Below are 8813 nucleotides of genomic sequence, written 5' to 3'. Positions count from 1 at the left end.
TCCTCGACCTCCCCTGTCGGCTCCGCTACGTCGTCGGCCGCGTCGTCATTGGCCGCTGCGCGTGCCAAGATAGCCGGGACGACCTCGTCCACGCCGAGCCGCTCCTGCCGACGCCGCTGCCGCATCCGCCGGGCGCTGCGGTTGCGCACCTCTCGGCGTCGCATCAGCCGTCTCCGCTCTGCCTCCGCCATGTCCTCGGGCGGGCTGGATGCAGGAACTGGCTGAGCAGCCTCGGCGGCTGCCAAGTTTTGCTGCTCCTCCCGCCAGTCCTCCTGCAGAACGGAGAGGATCTGCCGAGCCGCTTGCTGGATGCGGTCCCACCACTCCGCACTCTCCAACAGGCGGCTGCCGAGGTTGTCCTCGTCGACGCCGTGCAGCAACTCCGCGCGAACATCCGCGAAGCGGGGACACTGGAACAGTACGTGGGCCACCGACTCGACCGACCCTGCGCACCTGGGACAGTCCGGGGATGGAGCGAACCCGAACACGTGCAGGAACTCGTGGATGAAGGCATGTCCACTGAGAACCTGCGAGAGGTAGAAATCTACCTCTCCGTGTTTCCGCCCCGTCCACAGGCGCACGTCTGGCACTTGTCGGTGGGCCCAACGTAAGTAGCGGCTGGTGTTATTCGCCGCCTCGTCGTCCCACTGTTGCTGCCACAGCTGCAGCGATGACTCATTTTCCTCCTGGCGAATCGCCTCTCGACTGCTGTCCGGGCTTAACTGCAGTCGGTTGTAGCAGCGGGCGTCTTCCTTCACCAGGAGGTGGTATGGCAGTTCTCCGGCTAAAACCACCGCTACCTCGCAGCTCGTGGAGTGGAAGGCGCTCGTGATGCCCTGGGCCAGGGGGCGCTGCACGCGATCCAATATCCGCCTGCACCACTGTAGGTCCGAGGCTTCCGCCCAGACGGGTGCGCCATAGCGGATAATGGACGCGGCCACTGCGGCGAGCAGCTTCCGCTTGCTCACTTGGGGGCCGCTGTGGTTGCGCATGACGACACGCAATGCTCGCACCACACGGAGGGCCTTGTCCGCGACCATCTCGACGTGTGGGCGCCACGACAGGTGGTCGTGTAGCATGACCCCCAAGTAGCGGATCGACCGCTTCGAGCGCACTTCCACTCCACAGATGTTCACAGGGATGTTTTTGTATCCGCTTCGCTTGCTCGACACCATCAGCAGCTCCGTCTTCTCCGGCGCCAGGGAGAGTTTGTGCCGCACCATCCAGCTGTTGACCGCTGCCACCGCTTCCTCCGCAATCGCTGCTGCGTGTTCAGGAGTTGTCCCCGCTGCCAGGATCGCAAGATCATCGGCGAATCCCACGATGGAGGCGCCCTCAGGGAGCTCTACGGCTAGCACACCGTCGTACATTATGTTCCACAGTGTGGGGCCCAAAATGGACCCCTGTGGAACACCTGCCGATACTCGGCGGGTAACCGGCCCGTCCGCCGTGTCGTACGTAAGCTCCCTGTCGGCGAAGTAGTCCTGCAGTATGCGGCACAACTGCACGGGGACTCCCTTCGCCTGGAGCGCCTCGGCGATGCTCTGCCAGCTGGCCGTGTTGAACGCGTTACGGACGTCCAGGGCCACAACCATGAGGCAGCGCCGGTCACGGTTGTTTGTCCTTCCAAAGGACTTCGCCCTTCGTCCCGCGTCCACGACCTGCTGGATGGCCTGCAGAGTCGATCGCCCTCGCCGGAATCCGAACTGCTGCTCAGACAGTTGCGGACTCTCTGGATCCTCGATGTATTCGTTGAGCCGGTTCAACAGCAGCCGCTCCAAAGCCTTGCCCGTATTATCGAGCAGGCAAATCGGGCGGAAGGACGACGGCTCGCCCGGTGATTTGCCTGGCTTTGGCAGGAGCACCAGTCGCTGCTTTTTCCACGGCTGCGGAAAGCAGGACGTGTCCAGGCACTCCTGAAACACCCGGCGGAAGGGCTCCGGTTGCTGCCTGAGAGCAACCGTAAGGGCGGCGTTCGGTACTCCATCAAGCCCAGGAGCCTTCCGCGGGTGCATGCTGGCTGCTATATTCTCCAGCTCGGTCAGGCCGATCGATCGGAGCGGCGCCATGTTGCCAACTCGGAGATCGGGCCACTCTACCGGCGGATGAACCGGGAACAAGGCGTCGACAATTCGCCGCAGTTCTGCTGGATCGCGTTCCGGGGCTGAGCGGGCCGCCTGGAACCAGTGGAAGACCTTCCGGAAAAAGTTTCCGGTTTCATCCTCCCTGATCGACAGCAAGAACCGGTCGAACGCCTCGTTCTTACTCGAACGAATAGCCTTCCGTAGGCTGTCTCTGGCAGCTAGGAGTTCCGTTTGGAGCTGCTCTTCCGGCGGGATTGTTCTCATCGCCATCTGCTCCTTTCTGGAGAGATCGTCGATCATTGCCTGGATCGCCGGAGTCCACCAGTAAGCTGGCCGACCTGTGTGGTCCTGCGCTGGGAAGACCCGCGACATCGTCTCGTCGCAGACGCTGGTCAGCGACTCGACCAAGCTTTCGACGCTGTTAGCTTGACGGGCGAACCCAGTCATGGCCAGCGCTTTCCCGAAAAGCTGGGAGTCAAACTGACTGGTCTTCCAGCGCGTACCGGCATTGCTTACGCGGGCCGGGCGCTGTCCACGCCGTGCTGCCCGATCCCTCGATGATGGTGGACTCACGCCAACCTCGTACCGGACGTAACGGTGATCACTGAGCGTTACCACGTCGGGAACGCGCCAGCCTCGGGCGCTGTCCTCGCGCGGGTCGAGACGGCTGATCACACTACTGGCGAACGTAACGTCCGGTCGGCTGGGCGGAAACCGAGTTGTGTCCGCTCGGTTCCCCTTGAACGTTGGCAGACAGTCTGCCTTGTTCAGTAGCACCAGCCCGAGGTTGTCCGCCAACTGGAGAAGCTCCAAGCCCTTCGGGCAAGTCCTGCTGCTTCCCCAGTCCAGGTGCATGGCGTTGAAATCGCCGGCCAGGAGAACCCGGCTGCACCCGCGGACGATCAGGTCGATCTTTTCCATTATGCTCCGGAACTCTGGGACTCCTGTCTGCGGCGACACATAGCAGCTCACCACAGCGATTCCACCGACGTCGGCCGCAACCACACCGAGGGTCTGACGGTGCCTGATACGCTGTATCGGCAGCCGGTTGCCGTTGACGACGATGGCAACCGTCTTACTCTCGTCCGTTACCCAATTGCCGTTATTGCGCGGTACGCAATAGGGCTCGGACAAGAGCAGAACGTCAAGACCCTCGGTGGTCAACACATGCAACGCCAGGTCCTGGGCGTTCTCGCAATGGTTGGCGTTGAACTGCAGGACGTTCAACATTGTGGTTGCGGGCCTGGGCACATGGGGGCGGCGATGCGGTGTGGGCCGCCACAAACGATGCACTTCGGATCGCAGGTGCATGATGCCGCGCGATGATCCGTGGCTCCGCAGCGCAGGCATAGGCCGGAACGATCCACGCCGGCGCAGTCTGCAGTGGTGTGTCCACGCTCCAAGCAGCGGAAACAGCGAACCGCGCTTCGCTGCTGTTTTGGCGCGCTGCGCACCAGGCACGCCGAGTATCCAACAAGGATACGTTTGTCCGCCAGAAGGTCAGCGTCCCTCCGTGGAAGACGGACACGGGCACGCTGCGTCCCATCACGACGCTCCCACAAGGACGTGGTTGCTGCAACTACTGTGCGTTCCAGCGCCCGCTGCAGACCGCGTTCCACATCCTCTTTTGTGGCCAACATGTCGATGCCGGTAATCATCACCTCGGCCATCTCCGTGATGATCCGGCCAGTGGCCAAATCACCGACCTCCTCCTGGATGCGCTGCAGCAGCACAGCGGCGTCTGCATCCTGATTAAGCGAGAGACGAAGGAAGTCGCGTGACGTGCGGTAGCCCTGCTTGACTCCCTTGTTCTCGTCGGCCAGTCGCGGATTTAGCCGTATCTTCTCAAACAGCGCCTTGTACGAGCATCCCTCGGCCGGCTCAAAGATGAGCTGGTCCTGCCGAGGGCGTGCTGGACGCTGGCGCTCCTGGCGCAACTGCTCACTGCGCTGCGCCTGTACAGCAGTTGGCCGCTGCTGGTGTTGTTGCTGCTGCTGTTGTTGCTGCCGACGCTGTTGCTGCTGCTGCGTGCCGGCGACCGCCTGTCGCTGTGGTTGCCGCTGCTGCTGCTGTTGTTGTTGCTGCTGCTGGTGTTCCTGCTGCTGCTGCTGCTGGGGGGGCTGGCGGGGTTTCCCCTTAGCCATGCCACGATATTTGCGGCGGACGACCTCAGCGAAGCTGGGCTGCTCCACTTGCCGAATGCCTTCTCCTGTTGGCGCCTGGGGGGCCGGGAGCGTTACCGCCGCTGTCCCTGACGGACCGGGTTGTGCTTGCGGCTGTTGCCCGCGTTGCCAACAGAGCTCCTGGCGCAGTTGCTTCCCCATATCACGGATCTCTGCCAGCAGAGCATCCCGCTCCTTCTTTGCGTCCGCTTCGGCGGAAAGCCTGGCCTGCTGCGACTCCGCAAGCTGCTTCTGCAATCCCTCAACAGTGACCTGGAGACTTGCTACTGTCTTCATCAGTTCCGCCTTCTCCGCCTTCTCCGCCTGCAACATCAGGTGCAGACGAACCTCATTTTCCTCGTTCGAACGTGCAGCCAGGGGTGTACGTCCAGTGTCAATTTTGGCTGACACTGCGGTTTTCTTCTGAACCGCACCCATGCCGCAATCGACGGATGGCTGCCGAGGCCTCAAACTGCGATTTGGGAGTTCCATCTTCGTGGTAAACTCCCTTGTGGGTCAAGGTAATCCTGGGGATCGATATGACCCCGTGGGGTCGAGATGACCCCAGAGATGCTGCGCCGCCCAGCTGCTGTGATTCTGGCCCCTGGAGGAGACGGGGGGAAGGGGGGAGGGGGAAAAATAATTTTCCCGTGTTTTTTAAGTCGCTCTACACCCCTCCACAGCTTCCCCGAATTTTTCAAATTATTTGAGCGAATTCGAAAAATTCGAGCAGTTTTCGAGTTGCACAAACTGGTCGAATCGAGCAGATTCGAGCTCCCGAGGGCACAACCCACCTTCCCAGAATTTTCCGCACACTTTTTAAAAAATCGGGCAGTTTTCAAGCAGTAACGGTAAGTTCAAATTTTTGTCCCCTGGGAACTGCTCGCCGAAAAAAATTTTGTCGCCTGGGTATTGCTTGTCACTCAGGTGTCACCACAAACTGTCAAAAATTTTTTTCACGATTTTCACTATTTTTTTGATTGGATCGTATTGTTCGCATCGAAACTAACCCAACGGTGCAAACCGCACACAAATCCGACCAAAACTCGCGAAGTTATTAGCGATTTTCTATTAAACTCCTTTTCCCGGAGACACGTGCTCCGGCGGTAGCACCCCCGACACTTTTTTACCACGTTGTTTTTCGGCGATTTACGTCCGTTTTTCGTCCGGTTTTTTGCAAACACTCGATCACGGGCACGAACACTACCGTTTCCGGCCACTTCCGGCGCTCGTGGACCGGAGTTTTATACGCACTCGCGACACACATATACTGTTGTTGTTGTTGTTGTTGTAATTCCTTACGCAAATTTTCCGCACCTTATTTTTCGCGAATTTTCGCCGGCAAACACTGTTTATCGGCTAAAAATTGTTAAACACCACCTGATTTATGGATTTCACCGCAAACCGTATTGAAAAAGACCAATTTATCACGTTTTTTGAGCGAAAATAGTTCCCCATACAAAATGTATGGGGGAATGTTTATCATATTTTTTCCGCGTTTTTGCGCCGATTTTCATGCGGTTTTCGTTCGTTGCACTTAAATTCACTCTAATGAACGATTTATCCACCAATTTGGGTCCCTCCAGGCAATTTTTGCACAAAAATTTCTATCTTCACCGCGGAGCAAAACACACCGTGACCGTACTGGGTGACTGCTCGAATCGCGCGCGCGCAAGCTCCACTTCTTGTGGTGCCCTTCCGTCAATTCCTTTAAGTTTCAACTTTGCAACCATACTTCCCCCGGAACCCGATTTTGGTTTCCCGGAAGCTACTGAGAGCACCGAAGGTAGGTAGCGTCTCCCAATTGCTAATTGGCATCGTTTACGGTTAGAACTAGGGCGGTATCTAATCGCCTTCGATCCTCTAACTTTCGTTCTTGATTAATGAAAGCATCCTTGGCAAACGCTTTCGCTTCTGTGGGTCCTACGACGGTCTACGAATTTCACCTCTCGCGCCGTAATACCAATGCCCCCGACTACTTCTGTTAATCATTACCTCTTGGTCTATTACAAACCAACGAAACCACTCAGACCGAGGTCATGTTCCATTATTCCATGCAAAATTATTCTCGGCCAACGCCGGCCCCGGAGGACCGGACGCTTTGAACTAGCCTGCTTTGAGCACTCTAATTTGTTCAAGGTAAACGAGAGTTCCCGGGCACCATGAAGCTGGGTCGAACAAGACCTTGACCGACGAGGTCGCGGCGACAAGTCCTGACCCGTCACGGAGTAGAACGCCCAGGTACACCATTGTGAGTCGCAGCCGCGAGCGCGTACACGGACGGTCCCAACCGAGAGGCCGGGCGCCCGCGACGGACGCGAGTCTGGACGGGGTATCAACTTCGAACGTTTTAACCGCAACAACTTTAATATACGCTAGTGGAGCTGGAATTACCGCGGCTGCTGGCACCAGACTTGCCCTCCACTTGATCCTTGCAAAAGGATTTATGCTCAACTCATTCCAATTATGGACCATCGTTAGAGAGGTCCATATTGTTATTTCTCGTCACTACCTCCCCGTGCCGGGATTGGGTAATTTACGCGCCTGCTGCCTTCCTTGGATGTGGTAGCCATTTCTCAGGCTCCCTCTCCGGAATCGAACCCTGATTCCCCGTTACCCGTCGCAACCATGGTAGTCCTCTACACTACCATCAATAGTTGATAGGGCAGACATTTGAAAGATCTGTCGTCAGTCGCAAGCGACCGTACGATCGGCATCCTTATCCAGATTTCAACTCAAAGCGCCCGGAGGCGATTGGTTTAACTAATAAGTGCACCAGTTCCGCCGACCCGGAGGCCAACAGTCCCGGCATAATGCATGTATTAGCTCTGGCTTTTCCACAGTTATCCAAGTAACTGTTTGGATGAGGATCTTGTAAATTATAGCTGTTATACTGAGCCTTATGCGGTTTCACTTTCTAGGAAGCTTGTACTTAGACATGCATGGCTTAACCTTTGAGACGAGCGTATATCACTGGTAGGATCAACCAGAATTCGAGTCAATTGCTTGAACACGAACTACACTCTTGATCACGCGAGGCGCAAGTCCCCCGTGACCACCGAGATTTGTTCTGCGACGCCAGAGCGTCCGTTGGCGCCACTCGATAGACTGCACAAGCAGGCAACGTCGGATGCATTGCACACGGCTAGCGGATCTCTCTGCACTGCGTCGGGTGTCCCAACGTATGTCTGGAGACATTGCTATGCCGGTACGGCACTCTGCGCACTCTTTCTTGTCCTCTTCGAGCGACGGGCCTCTAAGCGGGGTTGTATGCCGGTACGACACATCGACTGGTACATTGCACGCACTAACGATCGCTCTGCACTGCATGGAACTCATTCGTAACCACCGTGACGGGAGACTTTGCTAGTACGCACGATACTCTGCGCATGTGTACATGTTTTACAACCCAGCCAACTTGAGCACCTAGGGGAAGTTGTGATGCCATCTGAACACCCACCGACTGATGCATTGAACGGCTAAAGTTGACCTTCAATCCGAACTGGCACTCTGCGGCGTGGAGGCAGTTGCGCGACCACTCCTATCCCAAACCAACAAAGCAAGGTGTATCCTACGTGCTCGGTACAAGCACACCACGACGGGACACATTGAACGGTTCAGCGATCTCTCTGCACTAGTGGAAGAACTCCAACGTGATACGGGAGACTTTGCTACAGCGGCTTCTCTGCACTTCTGGGCTACCACCTTGTGACGGGAGACATTGCTAGCGGTCACTCTGCACTAGTGATGGTACACCACCGTGATACGGGAGACATTGCTAACGGCCACTCTGCACAGGTGCCAATACCACCTTGTGACGGGAAACATTGCTAGGAACCGATCGGCATCTCTGCGCGATTACTTGACGCACACCCAACTAAGTCAACTGTTGGACTTTTTCGTAATCACGGCGGGACACATTGAACGAGCTCTAACGGATCTCTGCACGCATGGAACATGGTGGCGGGAATCATTGCTAGAACCGAACGGCGCCTCTGCGCGATGTACAAACAAGCTCAACAGGAACCTCGTATCGGCTGCCGAGCCGGAGCTCGAACAACTTGGACTTTCACCTCTAATTTATATCAACTCACCACTCCCCGAGGGATCCGCAGAATTGCTTCTGGGTCCCGTATCGTTATTTGCGATTCGTGTTTGCATTACACTACATTGAACTATTCCAACTTGTTTATCCGCATGGCGAACATTTGCTGCATTGAACATTAAAGTTCCACTTCGCTCTCCCCTACGTGGGTCTGAGCTTCACTCTCAGGGAAAAAATATGCCACATTGGTTAGGGAAACCCGGTTTCATCACGCTATGTGCCCTGCACCACCAGCTTAGCGTGAATGCTTCGAGTTTCCCTAAGAAGTTCGATTGGTCTTGCAGAGTTTAAAGACAACGAAGCTTAGTTTCAAGCAATGATTTAATATACGCGTATTAAAAACCCTTAACTGTTACAACTTTTATGCTTGAAACCATCGCAACGAAGTCTTTGGGTCCGTAGACCCGTGATGTACTGCTCCAGGAAACGTTTTGAAAGAGTGGAAACTCAAAATCATAGGTT

The sequence above is a fragment of the Anopheles coluzzii genome (assembly GCF_943734685.1).
Source record: "Anopheles coluzzii chromosome X unlocalized genomic scaffold, AcolN3 X_unloc_18, whole genome shotgun sequence".
Classification (NCBI taxonomy): domain Eukaryota; kingdom Metazoa; phylum Arthropoda; class Insecta; order Diptera; family Culicidae; genus Anopheles; species Anopheles coluzzii.
This window is presented reverse-complemented; position numbering follows the sequence as displayed.